General features: G+C 49.5%; 1 long non-coding RNA gene across 1 annotated transcript in view; it reads right to left on the minus strand.

Annotated features, from left to right (window-relative positions):
* LOC135405712 (uncharacterized) overlaps positions 1–21,633 on the minus strand; it is a 958,894-nt gene that overhangs the window by 772,066 nt on the left and 165,195 nt on the right. The window lies entirely within an intron of this gene.

Consider the following 21,633-nt stretch of genomic DNA (forward strand, 5'->3'; position numbering starts at 1 on the left):
TGTCAGATGAAACTGCTCCCACTGCAAAAGGGCTTGTCAGCCTCTGCACTCCCAATTTCTGAGAAAAACCAGGACAGCAGAAGGCAGTGTCACAGGTTTGATGTGTTTACTTGTTTGCTTTTTTTTTTTTAGACTCCCCTCATCTTTCCTGAGGATTGTTCCTGGATGTCAGAACTCCTCAGCACTTCTGATGCACTCAGGGAGAACAGAGCAGGTCCTGCCAGGCAGGAGGATTGTCTGGGGCTTTGTGCAGAGTGAGGGGAGCTGGTCTGTCCCTCTCTCTTGTTCCCAACTGCCCTGGCTTTGCTCCTTCCTGAGATGGAGATTGATCACACTCCCAGTTTGGTCTGAAAAGCCACCAGACACTGTTGAGAGCAGAGGGATCCATCCCACACTACTCAATGTCTCAGCCTGTCTCAAGGGCTCAAAACCCCACTTGGAGCCAAGGACACCCGTGGCTCATCTCCCCAACCCAACAGCATCTCCTGGCATGGGCACAGCATCTCTGCCCCTCTCCACTGGGGCTTTCAGAGAACACAGCTGTGCTGGGAGGATGATTTGCATTCTCCAGGGCAGCTCCCAGCTTGGAAGGACACCTCAGAAAAGAGCCAAGTGTCCTAATGACAGGGTCTGATTGAGGGAAAAAGAGCTCCTGACCCAGGCTCACAGACTTCACTGTCCACACCCCACAGGGCAGAGGACAAGTGGAATGTCTCATTCCCAGGGACACTCCTGCCATAGGGGAATCCCAGGACCAGTGTTGGACTGTGTAGCTTGAACTCCCCTGCCCAGTGAACCTGACTGAGAGAAGGAGGGAACAACCTCAAGACCACAGGCAAGCTGAGAACCAAGGAAATGCACAGGGAGGGTCCAGCTGGAAGAGGCCAGGGCAGAGCCCACTGGGCACTCAGGGCAGCATCACCCTGAGCCAGTTGTGCCACCTCCCAGACACCAACAGTGCCAGCAAGTTGTTCTCAGCCCTGGGCAGCTCCTCACAGTTCCCTGTGGAACTCAAACCACCAGGCATGTGGCTTGAGAGCTTGAGAGAAATCCCTCCTTGGATCTTCCCCTTGAAGTATCCACTGGAAAATATCCTGGGGTGCTCTGGTTCTGTGAGCAACCCTGACCCATGAAACTCTCACTGGATAGCAGAAGAAACCTGCCCTGCCCTGGCAGGCTTTGCTCTTTCCACCCCCAGGCTCTGCCCAGCCCTGAGGGAGCTCCCCAGCCCGGCTGAGAGCTGCCCCTGGCAGTGGCAGAGCTCCTGCCCCGGCACAGCCCTGGGCTGCAGGACCCTGCTCTGCAGGACAGCTTGGGGCAGCCTGGGTGGCACAGCCCAGCTTCACAACCCCTCAGCCATCCCTGGGAGAAGGGAACCCTGCTGGGATGTGCCCGGGATGGTGCAGCAGGGAGTGGGATGTGCCAGTGTTAGGAGATCTTTGCACCAACAGCAGACACATTGCCCTTCATGCTGACTTACCCTGAAGAAGCCTGGAAAGATTCCTCTTCCAGTGGATCTTCCTCTCGACTTCCCTCCCAGCCCAGTCTCTGTGTGACCGCTCTCTGCCTTGCTTTTCTTCCCTGGGTGCTGCAGGCAGTGCCCTCAGCCCTGCTGGGCTGTGCAGAGGAGCTGCTCACCAGCAGAGCTGTCTCTTTGAAGCTCTTCTTGCTTGCCAGGAGCTCCCTGTGTGCCAGGAGCCCGGCCCAGTTCAGCAGCACAGCATCAGCCCCAGGCATTTCATGGTCCTCAGGGGGTTTGATGTTGTTCACATGAGACTCAGTCCCTGAGAGGAAGTTCAAACAACTTTTCAACAAGTCAAAGTGAGATTGAAACACTAAAGTTTCTTGTAGTGCTAATGAGTCTCACTGAGGGACACAACTGAGAACGTGTCCCCAGGTTCCAGTTAGAGCAGAAAACTGCAGACAGTGATGACAAGGATGGACAAGCAAGGGAAAGGTGGCTCTGATGCTGAAGAAACCTTGACTTATTTCATTAATCCAAAGAGCCAAGCTCTGACTCCCAATCCCTGGGAAGGCAGATCCTGTCCCTGCCTCATTCCTCAGGGCTCTTCCTGGGGCACTGGGATGTGGGATGTGCAATGCCAAGGGCAGGCCCATGGGGTGGCACCTGCCAGGCTGCTGAGCAGGGACAAGGAGGCCATGAGGCCCCAGGGCTGCAAGGGGCACTCCCCTCCTCCTGGCATCAGGGGCACAGACAGCAGCCATGGCCAAAGGCCTGCAGAAGGTGGCTGTGTCAGGGCCTTTCAGCTTCTCCCCCTCCCTGTCTCCTCTCCAGCCCAGGCTGTCCTACGGTGTCCATGCCCTGCCCCTTTCCCTGCAGGCTGTCGTCATCCCCCCGGCTGCCCCACCTGGCTGGCACCTTCCTGCACTGACATCTCTGCGTCCTCCCTGGCTCTTCCTGCACACACAAAGCCTTGGGCTCCTCCAGACTCCTTTGTGACATATTGCACCACAACCTTGGCCTTGGAGGGAAATTTCTGACTTCTTGTCACCAGTCCAGGCCACCCCAGCTGCCCTTGGTGGCAGTAGTTCTTTCTTGGGCTGTTTTCTGCCAGGAAGAAAAGCTCCACCAGCTCTGACACCCCCCTTCCAGACCTCTCAGGCTACTCCTCTACTGTCCTCCACTGACCCCTGAGTCCTCAGCCTCTATATACGGGTCATGTGCTTGAGGCCCCAAATTCCTTCCTGGGAGATCTCTGGGACCTCTCCAAGGTTTTGGAAGGTGAAAATAGAGTGCTCTTATCCCAGGAAACACAGAGGGACACTTTTTTCCAAGGGTTGTCTTGGCAGAATGAGGCACAATCTCTTTAAACTTTCTGGCACAAGGGTGCTCTGAGCTCTGGGTACGGAGGGAGCTCCAAGTGCCAACCACTGGAGTGGGAGCTACAAATCATCAGGGCTGGTGTTCTTTGGAGGGCCAGACACTGGTGAGAGTGGTGTGTGTGTGCACATGGAAGGACTTGAAGGGCACAATGAACTGTCTCAAAACACTGTCAAAGCAGGAAAATCCCATAAGGCACCACAGCACATAAGCACTGGTGGCAAACAGGAAGGCCTTTAATTCCAAGGCCTAAAGGGAGGTGAAGCTTTGGAAGTAGCCCCCAGGACAGAATTGCACTGTGCAGACTGTGGGAAAGAGCAGACAGCCCCAACAGGAAGCCAGGGCTGGTAAGGCAGGTCTGGGGAACCCATCCAGACAAAGATTCCCACCTGCAGACTGGAAGCACACCGGGAAAACTCCCACTGTGGCAAACTGTGGGAAAGGAAGCAAGTCCTTGTCCACGTGCCAGCCCAAGCTGTGGAAACAGCATCTACCCCCCAGAATACCCGGGGCTTGGGCTGTATAAAAGTGATAGCCCAGAAGCACAACTTGGGGACCCTCCACCGAGCAGAGCAGGGTGAAGAAGGACCGGTGGGAGCCTCAGGGATCTCCATGGGGTGATACATTTACTTCATCTCTGTGTCTCTCTCACTGGCTTCCCACCATCCCTTTCTTCTCTCTCTATTTCTTTCTCTCTCTCTCCCTCCTATTTACTGTTAAATCAAAGCTGGACTGCTGACTTTGGCACATGGTCTCCTTTGCAGCTAAATTTGGGCAGAGATGTCTTTTAATAATGAGAACCTGACAGTATCCATGAGGTTTTACAGTGTGGGAATGGCCACTGGATTCCATGAGGTTCCACAGAGTCACAGGGTCCATTTGGCTTCGTAAGGCTCTGTAGTGTGATAATGGACCCTTGATTCCATGAGTTTGCAAAATGTCTCAGGACTCCTTTGGTTCTAGGAGGCCCCACATATCCCAGTGGCCCCTTGGTTCCATGAGATTCCACAGTGTCCCAGGAATCCTTTGGTTCCCTGAGCCCTGCAGTGTCACAGTGGCCTGTTGGTTCCATGAAGTTTCACAGTGTCACAATGGCCCCTCGATTCCATGAGTTTCCACAGTCTCCCAGGGTTCCTTTGGTTCCATGAGGCCTTGCAGTGTCACAGTGGCCTCTTAATTCCTTGACTTTTCACATTGTCACAATGCTCCCCTTCATTCCATGAGATTCCACAGTGTCCCAGGGTTCCTTTGGCTCCAGAAGGCCCTGCAGTGTCACAATGGCCCCTTTACTCCAGGAGGTTCCACAGTGTCCTTGCTGGAACACACAGGGCTGTAATGTTGTCACCCCTGCAGAGCTGCCTCCAGCTCTGGGCTCCAGCACAGCAAGGACATGGACCTGTTGGAGCGAGTCCAGAGGGGAGCAGCAAGGTTATCAGAGGGCTGGAGCAGCTCTGCTGTGAGGAAAGGCTGAGAGAATTGGGATTGTTCAGGTTGGAGAAAAGAAGGCTTTGGGGTGACCTAATTGTGGCCTTGCAGTGCCTGAAGGGAGCCAACAAGAAAGATGGAGAGAGACTATTTACAAGGGTCTGGAGTGACAGGACGAGGGGAATGGCTTCACATGAGAAAGGGAAGGGTTAGATGGGATATTAGGAAGAATTTCTGGACTGTGATGGTAGAGAGAACCTGGCACAGGTTTCTCAGAGAAGTTCTGGCTGCCCCATCCCTGGAAGTGTTCACGGCCAGGTTGGATGGGGCTCTGAGCTCTGGGTCTAGTGGAAGGTGTCCCTGCCCATGGCAGCGGGTTGGACTGAGATGCTCTTTAAGGTCCCTTCCAACCCAAACCATTCCATGATTCTGGGACTGGTGGGGGATGTGGGGGTCGGAGCTGATGGGCACAGAGACCCCAAAATGATGGAGTTTTCCACTGTAGGTAGAGGAAGGAGGGGGCAGCAGAACTGACAGCCTGGACTGCTGGTGGTCAGACTTTGTTCTGTTTGGGAGACTGACTGAGCTGGGTGTGAGTGTGGATGTGCTGGAGGGCAGGAAGGCTCTGCAGAGGGATCTTGACAGGCTGGATCAATAAGGCCAAGTGTCAGGGCCTGCCCTTGGCTCCCAACAACCCCCTGGAACGTTCCAGGCTGGGGGCAGAGGGGCTGGAGAGCTGCTCAGCAGGAAGGGACTTGGGGGTGCTGCTTGACAGAGACTGGATATGAGGCAGAGTGTGCCCAGGGGGGCAAGAAGGCCAAGGGCATTGTGGCCTTTGTGGAGAAGAGTGTGGCCAGCAGGAGCAGAGAACTGATTGCCCCTCTGTGCTGGGCACTGGGGAGGCCCCACCTGGAGTGCTGTGTCCAGTTCTGGCCCCTCAGTGCAAAAAGGCCCTTGAGGGGCTGGAGCGTGTCCAGAGAAGGGAACGGAGCTGGGGAAGGCTCTGGAAAACATGTCTGCTGAGGGACGGCTGAGGGAACTGGGCTGGTTGAGTCTGGAGAAGGGGAGGCTCAGGGGGGACCTCATTGCTCTCTGCAATGACCTGAAAGGAGGTTTTTAGTGGGGTGGGGGTTGGTCTCTTCTGCAAAGCCTTTAGTGACAGGAAGAGAGGAAACGGCCTTAAATTGCATCAGACAAGGTTCATATTAGATATTCAAAAACCCTTTTTCCACTGAGAGAGTGTTGAAGCATTGGAACAAGTAACCCAGGGAGGTGGTGGAGTCTCTGGAAGCATTCTGGTGGCATCTGGATGTAGTGCTTTGGGAGGGGGTTTAGGGGTGATTCTGGTGGTGCTGGGTTGACAGTTGGACTAGAAGATCTGGAAGGTCTCTTCCAATGTTGATGATTCTGTGATTCTCTCATCCCTTTTTTTCAGGTTTGTGCTCTAACAAGACCCTGGGGATGTTTTCTCTGTTGGGCCCACAGAGATTGTGTTGTGTGAGCTTTTTTCCTCTACGATCAAAACAAGGAGTAATTAATGCTAAATACAGCAGGTGACTTTCAAGTAATAACTTGTAATAACTTGGTCCAGTTTGTCCAACTGTGTACAAACAGGTGAGGAAAATCTGGAACTTTAGAAGGGTTAGTTTTTTACCTCATTAGCAGGATATCCAGGGGTGCACCAAGTGCCTTCCAGTGAGGAGCACAAGAGACGAGGAGACAGTGACAATATTGTTCTAATGTTAATCTCACTGGAGCACAGAGTGAGATCACTTCTGAGTTATGTTTCTTTAATTCGTGAATAAAGAGAAATCACATAGTTGATGACACTTTAGGATTTATTTCACACTTTTAAGAAGAAGGTATTTTCCAGCTGGACTTTGAATAAGGTTCCATGGTATATTGCAAATTTCTATCTCAAGTTAACAGTCTACTTCTTCCCAAAGAAATTCTCAGCAGGTAACACCCTTTCATCATCTGGCTCTTTCCCTGATGGCTTGAGCTTGTTGCTCCTTTTGGTAAATACCCATTTGACACAATGCACTGGGCAGCTTCTGCCAAGTGCCACTGAATCTCACTTCTTCCCTTGCCTTGAGGTGGTTGTGCTTTAAGAATCTGGCTGTTCAGATGCCCTGAAATGTCTCTAGTATTGCAATGGGAAGAAGCTTCAAGATGTGCTGTTTGGCACCCATGAAAAATGACCTGCCCAGAGAGCCATGGAAATGTAGGTGCTGCTCAGTGATGCCCCTTGACTGGGACAGGCACTGCTGATTTTTTCCTTCCCCTCTCTGATTCCATTCCCACTGTTTCGTACAGACCCCTTGGGGTCAGATTTTGCACTGTACAGTTTGATAAGTTAGTGCAGATGTGTGTTTGCAGGCATGTTCTTATTCTGTATTCCCTGATAACATTCAGTAAACTGATACCTGGCTTGAACTTTTTCACCCCCATAGTACTACTTTTATTTATTTCTCCAGAACAGCTTGAGAAAATGAAGGTACAGGTAGCCCCAGTTTACTTGCTGCTCTAATCTCTTGACCTTTTTTCTTTTCCCCTCCCCCAAACTGATGGGTGACTGTGAAACCCAAGGTCAGGAATGTGGTTGGAATTCCAGACCCCATTCTGGGGGAGGGGACACTTTCAGTCCCCAGGGGAAGAAGCCACTGCTTTGTTTATCAACAGGCAAAGGACAGCCCAGGATTTCTGGCTCTCCAAGCAGCAGCACTGGCAGGGAAGAGCTGCTGGCTTGGATGGAAGAGGGTTGAGAGAAAAGTAGTGATGGCTCACAGGGGGAGAGGAAACACGTGTTATTTGGGGCTGTAAAGCTGGGGGGGATGACAAGCTAACAAGGTAGTGGAAGCCACGGGAACAGGAAAAGGAGGGCTTAGAGGAGACAGATCAGGACAGAAGGACAGACCATAATGTTTCAGTCCCTGAATATCAAATCTTAGGAGATAATGAACGAAACTAGAAACGAAGCTCACCTGTCCTTTGGTGAGTTTCCAAATGGATCAGCTGTCATATTTTGAGGAGGGTGTATTGCAGGGAACTTAACACAGAAAAGTGACCATATCAAATGACACATGTATGGGGATTCATTATGGATGATTTTTATATAAGAGAACACATAAACATGCAAAGATTTGAAAGCATTTTGGAATAAAAAACATTGAAAACCAGCCATTTAGGGTGTAAACCTATAAAAAGAAACGTGGAGGATGTGATGTCACAGGGGAGCAGTGATGTAACAAGGGGGATGTGATATCACAGGAGAGGATGTGATGTCACAGGGAGGATGTGATGTCATAGGAGAGCTGTGATGTCACACAGGAGGATGTGATGTCATAGGAGACATGCGATGTCACAGAGGAGGATGTGATGTCCCAGAGAAGCTGTAATGTCACAGAGGAGGATGTGATTTCATAGGAAACATGCGACGTAAGAGAAGAGGATGTGATGTCCAGAGGAGGATGTGATATCATAGGAGACATGCGATGTCACAGGGAGGATGTGATGTCACAGGGGAGCTCTGATGTCACAGTCAAGGGTGTGATGTCACAGAGGAGGATGTGATGTCACAGGAGACATGCGATGTCACAAGGAGGATGTGATGACATAGGAGAGCTGTGATGTCACAGATGAGGTTGGGATGTCACAGAGGAGGATGTGATGTCACAGTGGGGCTGTGATGTCACAGAGGAGGATGTGATGTCATAGGAGACATGCGATGTCACAGAGGGGGATGTGATGTTACAGAGGAGGATGTGACATCATAGGAGACATGTGATGTCTGAGAGGAGGATGTGATGTCACAGGGGAAGATGTTATGTTGCAGAAAGGATGTGATATCACAGGAGAGCTGTGATGTCACAGAGGAGGATGTGATGTCATAGGAGACATGCGATGTCACAGAAGGGGATATGATGTCACAGACGAGGATTTGATGTCATAGTGAGCTGCGATGTTGCTGGGAGGATGTGATGTCTCAGAGGAAGATGTGATGTCACAGAAAGGATGTGATGTCACACTAAACCTATGATGTCACAGGACAGCTGTGATGTCACAGAGGAGGATGTGATGTCACAGGAGACCTGTGGTGTTACAGAGGAGGATGTGATCTCATAGGCGACCTGTGATGTCACAGAGGGGATGTGATGTCAAAGAGGAGGATGTGATGTCACAGAGGAGGATGTGATGTCATAGGGGACATGTGATGTCACAGACAAGGATGTGATGTCACAGGAGACATGCGATGTCACAAGGAGGATGTGATGACATAGGAGAGCTGTGATGTCACAGAGGAGGATGTGATGTCATAGGAGACATGCGATGTCACAGGGGGGGTTATGATGTCACAGAGGAGGTTGTGATGTCCAGAGGTGGATGTGAAGTCACAGGGAGGATGTGAGCTCAAAGGAGACATGTGATGTCAAAGAGAATCATTTGATGTCATAGAAAAAGATATGATGTCACAGGAGCGGATGTGATGTCATAGAGAGCTGTGATGTCACAGAGGAGAATGTGATGTTACAGAGGAAGATGGGATGTCACAGAAAGGATGTGATGTCACAGTAGAGCTGTGATGACACAGGAGAGCTGTTATGTCACAGAGGAGGATGTGAGGTCACAGGGGAGCTGAGATGTCACAGAGGAGGGTGTGATGTCACAGAGGAAGAAGTGATGTCATAGGAGACATGCGATGTCACAGAGGAGGATGTGATGTCACAGAGGAGGATATGATGTCACAGAGGAGGATGTGATGTCACGGTGAGCTGTGATGTCACAGAGGAGAATGTGATGTCACAGGAAGGATGTGGTGTCACAGAGGGGGTTATGATGTCACAGAGGAGGTTGGGATGCCCAGAGTTGGATGTGATGTCATAGGAGACATGCGATGTCACAGAGGAGGATATGATGTCAGAGAGGAGGTTGGGATGTCACAGAGGAGGATGTGATGCCATAGGCAGGCAGGATGTGATGTCACAGAGGAGGATGCTATGTCACAGAGGGGGATATGATGTCACAGAGGGGGATGTGATGTCACAGCGGAGGATGTGATGTCACAGAGGAGGTTGTGACGCCAAAGGAGACACATGATGTCTGAGACAAGGATGTGAAGTCATAGGAGACATACGATGTCACAGAGGAGCATGTGATGTCACAGAGGAGGATGTGATGTCTAAGAAAGGATGTGATGTCACAGAGAGCTGTGATGTCACAGAGGTGAATGTGATGTCATAGGAGACATGCGATGCCACAGAAAGGATGTGATGTCACAGGGGATCTGTGATGTCACAGAGGAGGATGTGACATCATAGGAGACATGCGATGTCACAGAGGGGGTTATGATGTCACAGAGGGGGATGTGATGTCACAGAGAAGGATGAGATGTCACATAGAGCTGCAATGTCACAGAGAAGGATGTGATGTCACAGGAGAACTGTAATGTCACAGAGGAGGATGTGATGTCACAGAGAAGGATGTGATGTCACAGGAGAGCTGTAATGTCACGAAGGAGGATGTGAAGTCACATGGAGGATGTGATGTCACAGAGGAGGATGTGATGTCATAGGAGACATGCGATGTCACAGGGGGGGTTATGATGTCACAGAGGAGGTTGTGATGCCCAGAGTTGGATGTGAAGTCAAAAGGGGGAAGTGATGTCATAGGAGACATGCGATGTCACAGAGAAGCATTTGATGTCATAGAGGAGGATATGATGTCAGAGGAGAGGATGTGACGTCATGGAGAGCTGTCATGTTGCAGGCAGGATGTGATGTCACAGAGGAGGACGTGATGTCATAGAAAGGATGTGAGGTCACAGTAGAGCTGTGGTGTCATAGGAGAGCTGTGATGTCAGAGAGGAGGATGTGATGTCACCGGAGAGCTGTGATGTCACAGAGGAGGGTGTGTTGTCACAGAGGAGGATGTGATGTCATAGGAGACATGCGATGTCACAAGGAGGATGTGATAACATAGGAGAGTTGTGATGCCACAGAGGAGGATGTGATGTCACAGAGGAGATTGGGATGGCACAGAGAAGGATGTGATGTCACAGGGGAAGATGTGATGTCACAGAGGAGGATGTAATGTCACAGAGGAGGATGTGACATCATAGGAGACGTGATGTCTGAGACAAGGATGTGATGTCTTAGGAGACATGCGATGTCACAGAGGGAGTATGTGATGTCACAGAGAAGGATGTTATGTCACAGAGAGCTGTGAGGTCACAGAGGAGAACGTGATGTCACAGAGGAAGATGTGATGTCACAGAAAGGATGTGATGTCACAGAGAGCTGTGATGTCACAGAGGTGAATGTGATGTCACAGAGGAGACATGCGATGTCACAGAGGGGGATGAGATGTCAGAGAGGAGGATGTGATGCCGTAGAGAACTGTGATGCTGCAGTGAGGATGTGATGTCACAGAGGAGGATGTGATGTCATAGGGGATATGTGATGTCACAGAGGGGGATGTAATGTCACAGAGGAGGATATGATGTCACAGGGGAAGATGTGATGCCACAGAGGACGAAGTGATGTCACAGAGGAGGATGTGATGTCACAGACGAGGATGTGATGTCATAGGAGACATGTGATGTCTGAGAGAAGGATGTGATGTCATAGGAGACATGCGATGTCACAGAGGAGGATGTGATGTAACAGGGAGCTGCAATGTCACAGAGTTGGATGTGAAGTCCCAGGGAGGATGTGATGTCACAGAGGAGGATGTTATGTCACAGAGACCTGCGATGTCACAGAGGAGGATGTGATGTCACCAAGGAAGATGTGATGTCACAGAAAGGATGTGATGTCACAGAGAGCTGTGATGTCATAGAGGTGAATGTGATGTCATAGGAGACGTGATGTCACAGAGGAGGACGTGATGTCACAGGGGATCTGTGATGTCACAGAGGAGGATGTGATTTCATAGGAGACATGCGATGTCACAGAGGGGGTTATGATGTCACAAAAGAGGTTGGGATGCCCAGAGTTGGATGTGATGTCACAGGGAGGATGTGATGTCATAGGAGACGTGCGATGTCACAGAGGAGGATGTGATGTCACAGAGGAGGATGTGATGTCACAGGAGAGCTGTGATGTCACAGAGGAGGAGGATGTAATGTCATAGGAGACATGCGATGTCACAGAGGGGGATAAGATGTCAGAGAGGAGGATGTGACGTCGTAGAGAACTGTGATGTTGCGGGGAGGATGTGATGTCACAGAGGAGGATGTCATGTCATAGGAGACATGTGATGTCACAGAGGGGGATGTGATATCAGAGAGGAGGATATGATGTCACAGGGGAAGATGTGATGTCACAGAGGAGGATGTGATGTCACAGAGGGGGATGTGATGTCACAGAGGAGGATATGATGTCACAGGGGAAGATGTGATGGCACAGAGGATGATGTGATGTCAAAGAAGAGGATGTGATGTCACAGGTGGGGTGTGATGTCATAGGAGAGATGTGATGTCTGAGAGAAGGATGTGATGTCATACGAGACATGCGATGTCACAGAGGAGAAGGTGATGTCACAGAGGAGGATGTGATGTAACAGGGAGCTGCAATGTCACAGAGTTTGATGTGATGTCACAGAGGAGGATGTGATGTCATAGGAGACATGCGATGTCACAGAGGAGGATGTGATGTCACAGAGGAAGATGTGATGTCATAGAAAGGATGTGATGTCACAGTAGATCTGTGATGTCACAGAGGAGGAGGATGTGATGTCATAGTAGACATGCGATGTCACAGAGGGGGATAAGATGTCACAGAAGAGGATATGGTGTCACAGAGAAGGATGTGATGTAACAGAGGAGGATGAGATGTCACAAAGAGGATGTGATGTCATTGGAGACATGCGATGTCACAGAAGAGGATATGATGTCAGAGAGGAGGATGTGATGTCATAGGAGACATGCGATGCCACAGAGGAGGATGTGATGTCACCGAGGAGGATGCTATGTCACATGGAGCTGCGATGTCCCAGAGAAGGATGTGATGTCACAGGAGAGCTGTAATGTCACAGAGGAGGATGTGATGTCACAAGGAGGATGTGATGTCATAGGAGACAAGCGATGTCACAGAAGGGGATATGATGTCACAGAGGAGGATGTGATTTCACAGAGGAGGATGTGACATCATAGGAGACATGTGATGCCTGAGACAAGGATATGATGTCACAGGAGAGCTGTGATGTCACAGAGGAGAATGTGACATCATAGGAGACATGCGAAGTCACAGAGAAGGATGTGATGTCACAGAGGAAGATGTGATGTCACAGAAAGGATGTGTTGTCACACTAGAGCTATGATGTCACAGGAGAGCTGTGGTGTCACAGAGGAGGATGTGATGTCACAGGAGAGCAGTGATGTCACAGAGGTGGATGTGATGTCACAGGAGACATGCGATGTCACAGAGGAGGATGTGAAGTCACAGGGAGGATGTGATGTCATAGGAGACATGTGATGTCACAGAAAAGCATTTGATGTCATGGAGGAGGATATGATGTCACAGAGGACGATGTGATGTCACAGGGAGCTGCTCTGTCGCAGAGAAGGATGTGATGTCATAGGAGACATGCGATGGCACAGAAGGGGTTATGATGTCAGAGAAAAGGATGTGATGTCATAGAGAGCTGTGATTTTGCAGGGAGGATGTGATGTCTCAGAGGAAGATGTGATGTCACAGTAGAGATGTGATGTCGTAGGAGAGCTGTGATGTCACAGAGGAAGATGTGATGTCACAGGAGAGCTTTGGAGTCACAGAGGAGGATGTGATGTCACAGAGGAGGATGTGATGTCACAGAGGAGGATGTGATGTCACAGAGGAGGATGTGGTGTCACAAGAAAGCTGTGATGTCATAGGAGAGCTGTGATGTCACAGAGAAGGATGTGATGTCACAGGGAGCTGTGATGTCACTGAGAGAGATTTGATGTCACTGATGAAGATGTGATGTCACAGAAGGGGATGTGATGTCACCGGAGAGCTGTGATGCCACAGAGGAGGGTGTGACGTCACAGGGGATCTGTTATGTCCCAGAGGAGGATGTGGCGTCATAGGAGACATGCGACATCACAGAGGGGGGTGTGATGTCACACAGGAGTATGTGATGTCACAGAGGAGGATGTGATGTCACAGGGGGGGATGTGATGTCCAGAGGTGGATGTGAAGTCACAGAGGAGGGTGTGATGTCACAGTAAGCATGTGATGTCATTGAGGAGGATGTGATGTCACAGAGGAAAATGTGATGTTCAGAGGTGGATGTGATGTCATAAGAGACATGCGATGTCACAGAGGGGGATGTGATGTCACAGGGGATCTGTGATGTCACAGAGGAGGATGTGATTTCATAGGAGACATGCGATGTCACAGAGGGGCTTATGATGTCACAAAGGAGGTTGGGATGCCCAGAGTTGGATGTGATGTCACAGGGAGGATGTGATGTCATAGGAGACACGTGATGTCACAGAGGAGGATGTGATGTCACAGAGGAGGATGTGATTTCGCAGGGGAGGATGTGATGTCACAGCAGAGGATGTAATGTCAAAGGAGGATGTGATTTCATAGGAGACATGCGATGTCACAGAGGGGCTTATGATGTCACAAAGGAGGTTGGGATGCCCAGAGCTGTATGTGTTGTCTCAGATAAGGATGTGATGTCATAGGAGACATGCGATGTCACAGAGGAGGATGTGAAGTCACAGGGAGGATGTGATGTCATAGGAGACATGTGATGTCACAGAAAAGCATTTGATGTCATGGAGGAGAATATGATGTCACAGGAGAGGGTATGATGTCACAGAGGAGGATGTGATGTCACAGGAGACATGCGATGCAACAGAGGTGGATGTGATGTCACAGAGGAAGACGCGCTGTTACAGAAGGGATGTGATGTCACAGAGGGGGATGTGATGTCACAGCGGAGGATGTGATGTCACAGAGGAGACATGCGATGTCACAGAGGAAGATGTGATGTCACAGAAGGGATGTGATGTCACAGGCGGGGATGTGATGTCACAGAGGAGGATGTGATGTCACAGGAGACATGCGATGTCACAGAGGGGGATGTGATGTCACAGCGGAAGACGTGCTGTTACAGAAGGGATGTGATGTCACAGAGGGGGATGTGATGTCACAGCGGAGGATGTGATGTCACAGAGGAAGATGTGATGTCACAGAGGACATGTGATGTCACAATAGAGCTGTGATGTCATAGGAGAGCTGTGATGCCACAGAGGAGGATGTGATGTCACAGTAGAGCTGTAATGTCACAGAGGAGACATGCGATGTCACAGAGAAAGATGTGATGTCACAGAAAGGATGTGATGTCACAGAGGGGGATGTGATGTCACAGAGGAGGATGTGATGTCACAGAGAAGATTTGATGTCATGGGAGACGTGCGATGTCACAGAGGGGGATAAGATGTCACAGAAGAGGATATGATGTCATAGAGAAGGATGCGATGTAACAGAGGATGATGTGATGTCACAAAGAGGATGTGATGTCATAGGAGACATGCAATGTCACAGAAGAGGATATGATGTCAGAGTGGAGGATGTGATGTCATAGGAGACATGGGATGCCACAGAGGAGGATATGATGTCACTGAGGAGGATGACATGTCACATGGAGCTGCGATGTCACAGAGAAGGATGTGATGTCACAGGAGAGCTGTAATGTCACAGAGGAGGATGTGATGTCACAAGGAGGATGTGATGTCATAAGAGACATGCGATGTCACAGAAGGGGATATGATGTCGCAGAGGAGGATGTGATGTCACAGAGGAGGATGTGACATCATAGGAGACATGTGATGTCTGAGACAAGGATGTGATGTCACAGGAGAGCTGTGATGTCACAGAGGAGGATGTGATGTCACCGGAGTGCTGTGATGTCACAGAGAAGGGTGTGATGTCACAGGGGATCTGTGATGTCCCAGAGGAGGATGTGATGTCATAGGAGACATGATGTCACAGTCAAGGATGTGATGTCATAGGAGACATGCAACATTGCTGAGAGGGGGGGTGATGCCACGGAGGAGGATGTGATGTACAGAGGTGGATGTGAAGACACAGAGGAGGGTGTGATGTCACAGTAAGCATGTGATGTCATTGAGGAGGATGTTATGTGACAGAGGAGGATGTGATTTCACATAGGAGGATGTGATGTCATAGGAGACATGCGCTGTCACAGAGGAGGATGTTATGTCACAGAGAGCTGCGATGTCACAGAGGTGAATGTGATGTCATAGGAGACATGCGATGTCACAGAGGGGGATGTCATGTCACAGGGGATCTGTGATGTCACAGAGAAGGATGTGATGTCAGAGAGGAAGATGTGATGTCACAGAAAGGATGTGATGTCACCCTAGAGCTATGATGTCACAGGAGAGCTGTGATGTCACAGAGGTGGATGTGATGTCATAGGAGACATGTGATGTCCCAGAGGAGGATGTGAAGATACAGGGAGGAGGATATGATGTCACAGAAGGGATGTGATGTCACAGAGGGGGATGTGATGTCACAGAGGAGAATGTGATGTCACAGAGGAAGACGTGATGTCACAGAAGGGATGTGATGTCACAGAGAGGGATGTGATGTCACAGAGGAGGATGTGATGTCACAGAGGAAGATGTGATGTCATAGAAAGGATGTAATGTCACAGTAGAGCTGTGATGTCACAGGAGAGCTGTGATGTCACAGAGGAGGATGTGATGTCACAGTGGAGCTGTGATGTCACAGAGGAGGAGGACGTGATGTCATAGGAGACATGCGATGTCAAATAGGGGGATCAGATGTCAGAGAGGAGGATGTGATGTCATAGAGAACTGTGATGTTGCAGGGAGGATGTGATGTCACAGAGGAGGATGTGATGTCATAGGAGACATGTGATGTCACAGAGGGGGATGTGATGTCACAGAGTTGGATGTGATTTCACAGGAGAGCTGTGATGTCACAGAGGACGATGTGATGTCACAGAGGAGGATGTGATATCACAGAGGACGATGTGATGTCATAGGAGACATGCGATGTCACAGAGGAGGATGTTATGTCACAGAGAGCTGCGATGTCACAGAGGAGGATGTGATGTCACCAAGGAAGATGTGATGTCACAGAAAGGATGTGATGTCACAGAGAGCTGTGATGTCACAGAGGTGAATGTGATGTCATAGGAGACATGCGATGTCACAGAGGGGGATGTGATGTCACAGGGGATCTGTGATGTCACAGAGGAGGATGTGATTTCGTAGGAGACATGTGATGTCACAGAGGGGGTTATGATGTCACAAAGGAGGTTGGGATGCCCAGAGTTGGATGTGACGTCACAGGGAGGATGTGATGTCATAGGAGACGTGTGATGTCACAGAGGAGGATGTGATGTCACAGAGTTGGATGTGATGTCACAGAGGAGAATGTGATGTCACAGAGGAGGATGTGATGTCACAGAGGAGGATGTGATGTCATAGGCAGGCAGGATGTGATGGCCCAGAGGGGGATGTGATGTCACAGGAGAGGATGTGATGTCACAGCGGAGGATGCAATGTCACAGAGGAGGATGTGATGTCATAGTAGACATGTGATGTCTGAGACAAGGATGTGATGTCATAGGTGACATGCGATGTCACAGAGGGGGATGTGATGTCACAGAGGAGGTTGTGATGTCACAGAGGAGTATGTGATGCCACAGAGGAGGTTGTTATGTCACAGAGAGCTGTGATGTCACAGAGGAGAATGTGATGTCACAGAGGAAGATGTGATGTCACAGTAGAGCTGTGATGTCACAGAGGAGGAGGATGTGATGTCATAGGAGACATGTGATGTCACAGAAAAGCATTTGATGTCATGGAGGAGGATATGATGTCACAGAAGAGGATATGATGTCACAGAGGAGGATGTGATGTCACAGGGAGCTGCAATGTCGCAGAGAAGGATGTGATGTCACAGGAGAGCTGTAATGTCACGAAGGAGGATGTGAAGTCACAGGGAGGATGTGATGTCATAGGAGACATGCGATGACACAGAAGGGGATATGATGTCACAGAAAAGGATGTGATGTCATAGAGAGCTGTGATTTTGCAGGGAGGATGTGATGTCTCAGAGGAAGATGTGATGTCACAGAAAGGATGTGATGTCACAGTAAAGCTGTGATGTCACAGAAAGGATGTGATGTCACAGGAGAGCTGTGGTGTCACAGAGGAGGATGTGATGTCACAGAGGAGGATGTGATGTCACAGGAGAGCTGTGATGTCACAGAGGAGGATGTGCTGTCACAGGAGAGGATGTGATGTCATAGGAGACATGTGATGTCACAAGGAGGATGTGAATACATAGGAGAGCTGTGATGTCACAGAGGAGAATGTGATGTCACAGAGGAAGATGTGATGTCACAGAAAGGATGTGATGTCACAGTAAAGCTGTGATGTCACAGGAGAGCTGTGATGCCACAGAGAAGGATGCGATGTCACAGGGAGCTGTGATGTCACTGAGGAAGATGTGATGTCACTGATGAAGATTTGATGTCACTGATGAAGATGTGATGTCACAGAAGGGGATGTGATGTCACCGGAGAGCTGTGATGTCACAGAGGAGGGTGTGATGTCACAGGGGATGTGTGATGTCCCAGAGGAGGATGTGACGTCATAGGTGACGTGATGTCACAGAAAGGATGTGATGTCACAGGGAGCTGTGATGTCTCAGAGGAGGATGTGATGTCATAGGAGACATGCGAAGTCACAGAGAAGGATGTGATGTCACAGAAAGGATGTGTTGTCACACTAGAGCTATGATGTCACAGGAGAGCTGTAATGTCACGAAGGAGGATGTGATGTCACAGGAGAGCAGTGATGTCACAAGGAGGATGTGATGTCATAGGAGACATGTGATGTCAGAAAAAGCATTTGATGTCATGGAGGAGGATATGATGTCACAGGAGAGGATATGATGTCACAGAGGAGGATGTGATGTCACAGGGAGCTGCAATGTCGCAGAGAAGGATGTGATGTCATAGGAGAGCTGTAATGTCACGAAGGAGGATGTGAAGTCACAGGGAGGATGTGATGTCATAGGAGACATGTGATGTCACAGAAAAGCATTTGATGTCAAGGAGGAGGATATGATGTTACAGGAGAGGATATGATGTCAGAGAGGATGATGTGATGTCATAGAGAGCTGTGATTTTGCAGGGAGGATGTGATGTCTCAGAGGAAGATGTGATTTCATAGGAGACATGCGATGTCACAGAGGGGGTTATGATGTCACAAAGGAGGTTGGGATGCCCAGAGTTGGATGTGATGTCACAGGAGAGCTGTGATGTCACAGAGGAGGATGTGCTGTCACAGGAGAGGATGTGATGTCATAGGAGACATGTGATGTCACAAGGAGGATGTGATTACATAGGAGAGCTGTGATGTCACAGAGGAGAATGTGATGTCACAGAGGAAGATGTGATGTCACAGAAAGAATGTGATGTCACAGTAAAGCTGTGATGTCACAGGAGAGCTGTGATGCCACAGAGAAGGATGTGATGTCACAGGGAGCTGTGATGTCACAGAGGAGGATGTGCTGTCACAGGAGAGGATGTGATGTCATAGGAGACATGTGATGTCACAAGGAGGATGTGATTACATAGGAGAGCTGTGATGTCACTGAGGAGAATGTGATGTCACAGAGGAAGATGTGATGTCACAGAAAGGATGTGATGTCACAGGGAGCTGTGATGTCTCAGAGGAGGATGTGATTTCATAGGAGACATGCGATGTCACAGAGGGGGTTATGATGTCACAAAGGAGGTTGGGATGCCCAGAGTTGGATGTAACGTCACAGAGAGGATGTGATGTCACAGAGTTGGATGTGATTTCACAGCGGAGGATGCAATGTCACAGAGGAGGATGTGATGTCATAGGAGACATGTGATGTCTGAGACAAGGATGTGATGTCATAGGAGACATGCGATGTCACAGAGGGGGATGTGATGTCACAGAGGAGGATGTGATGTCACAGAGGAGGATGTGACTTCCTAGGAGACATGTGATGTCTGAGACAAGGATGTGATGTCATAGGGAACATGCAATGTCACAGAGGAGTATGTGATGTCACAGATGAGTATGTTATATCACAGAGAACTGTGATGTCACAGAGGAGGATGTGATGTCACAGAGGAGGATGTGATGTCACAGAGGAAGATGTGATGTCACAGAGGAGGAGGATGTGATGTCATAGTAGATATGCGATGTCACAGAGGGGGATAAGATATCACAGAAGAGGATATGATGTCACAGAGAAGGATGTGATGTAACAGAGGAGGATGTGATGTCACAAAGAGGATGTGATGTCAGAGAGGAGGATGTGATGTCATAGGAGACCTGCGATGCCACAGAGGAGGATGTGATGTCACCGAGGAGGATTCCATGTCACATGGAGCTGCGAAGTCACAGAGAAGGATGTGATGTCACAGGAGAGCTGTAATGTCACAGAGGAGGATGTGATGTCACAGAGGAGGATGAGATGTCACAGAAAGGATGTGATGTCACACTAGAGCTATGATGTCACAGGAGAGCTGTGATGTCACAGAGGTGGATGTGATGTCATAGGAGACATGTGATGTCCCAGAGGAGGATGTGAAGATACAGGGAGGAGGATATGATGTCACAGAAGGGATGTGATGTCACAGAGGGGGATGTGATGTCACAGAGGAGAATGTGATGTCACAGAGGAAGACGTGATGTCACAGAAGGGATGTGATGTCACAGAGAGGGATGTGATGTCACAGAGGAGGATGTGATGTCACAGAGGAAGATGTGATGTCATAGAAAGGATGTAATGTCACAGTAGAGCTGTGATGTCACAGGAGAGCTGTGATGTCACAGAGGAGGATGTGATGTCACAGTGGAGCTGTGATGTCACAAAGGAGGAGGACGTGATGTCATAGGAGACATGCGATGTCAAAGAGGGGGATCAGATGTCAGAGAGGAGGATGTGATGTCATAGAGAACTGTGATGTTGCAGGGAGGATGTGATGTCGCAGAGGAGGATGTGATGTCATAGGAGACATGTGATGTCACAGAGGGGGATGTGATGTCACAGAGGAGGATATGATGTCACCGGAGAGCTGTGATGTCACAGAGGACGATGTGATGTCACAGAGGAGGATGTGATGTCACAGAGGACGATGTGATGTCATAGGAGACATGCGATGTCACAGAGGAGAAGGTGATGTCATAGGAGACATGCGCTGTCACAGAGGAGGATGTTATGTCACAGAGAGCTGCGATGTCACAGAGGAGGATGTGATGTCACCAAGGAAGATGTGATGTCACAGAAAGGATCTGATGTCACAGGGAGCTGTGATGTCACAGAGGTGAATGTGATGTCATAGGAGACATGCGATGTCACAGAGGGGGATGTGATGTCACAGGGGATCTGTGATGTCACAGAGGAGGATGTGATGTCATAGGAGACATGCGATGACACAGAAGGGGATATGATGTCAGAGAAAAGGATGTGATGTGATAGAGAGCTGTGATTTTGCAGGGAGGATGTGATGTCTCAGAGGAAGATGTGATGTCACAGTAGAGATGTGATGTCGTAGGAGAGCTGTGATGTCACAGAAAGGATGTGATGTCACAGGAGAGCTGTGGTGTCACAGAGGAGGATGTGATGTCACAGAGGAGGATTTGATGTCACAGGAGAGCTGTGATGTCACAGAGGAGGATGTGCTGTCACAGGAGAGGATGTGATGTCATAGGAGACATGTGATGTCACAAGGAGGATGTGATTACATAGGAGAGCTGTGATGTCACAGAGGAGAATGTGATGTCACAGAGGAAGATGTGATGTCACAGAAAGGATGTGATGTCACAGTAAAGCTGTGATGTCACAGGAGAGCTGTGATGCCACAGAGAAGGATGTGATGTCACAGGGAGCTGTGATGTCACAGAGGAGGATGTGATGTCACAGAGGAGGATGTGATGTCACAGGAGAGCTGTGATGTCACAGAGGAGGATGTGCTGTCACAGGAGAGGATGTGATGTCATAGGAGACATGTGATGACACAAGGAGGATGTGATTACATAGGAGAGCTGTGATGTCACTGAGGAGAATGTGATGTCACAGAGGAAGATGTGATGTCACAGAAAGGATGTGATGTCACAGTAAAGCTGTGATGTCACAGGAGAGCTGTGATGCCACAGAGAAGGATGTGATGTCACAGGGAGCTGTGATGTCACTGTGGAAGATTTGATGTCACTGATGAAGATGTGATGTCACAGAAGGGGATGTGATGTCACCGGAGAGCTGTGATGTCACAGAGGAGGGTGTGATGTCACAGGGGATCTGTGATGTCCCAGAGGAGGATGTGAC

Source organism: Pseudopipra pipra, chromosome W (genome assembly GCF_036250125.1).
Source record: "Pseudopipra pipra isolate bDixPip1 chromosome W, bDixPip1.hap1, whole genome shotgun sequence".
Taxonomy (NCBI): Eukaryota; Metazoa; Chordata; class Aves; order Passeriformes; family Pipridae; genus Pseudopipra; species Pseudopipra pipra.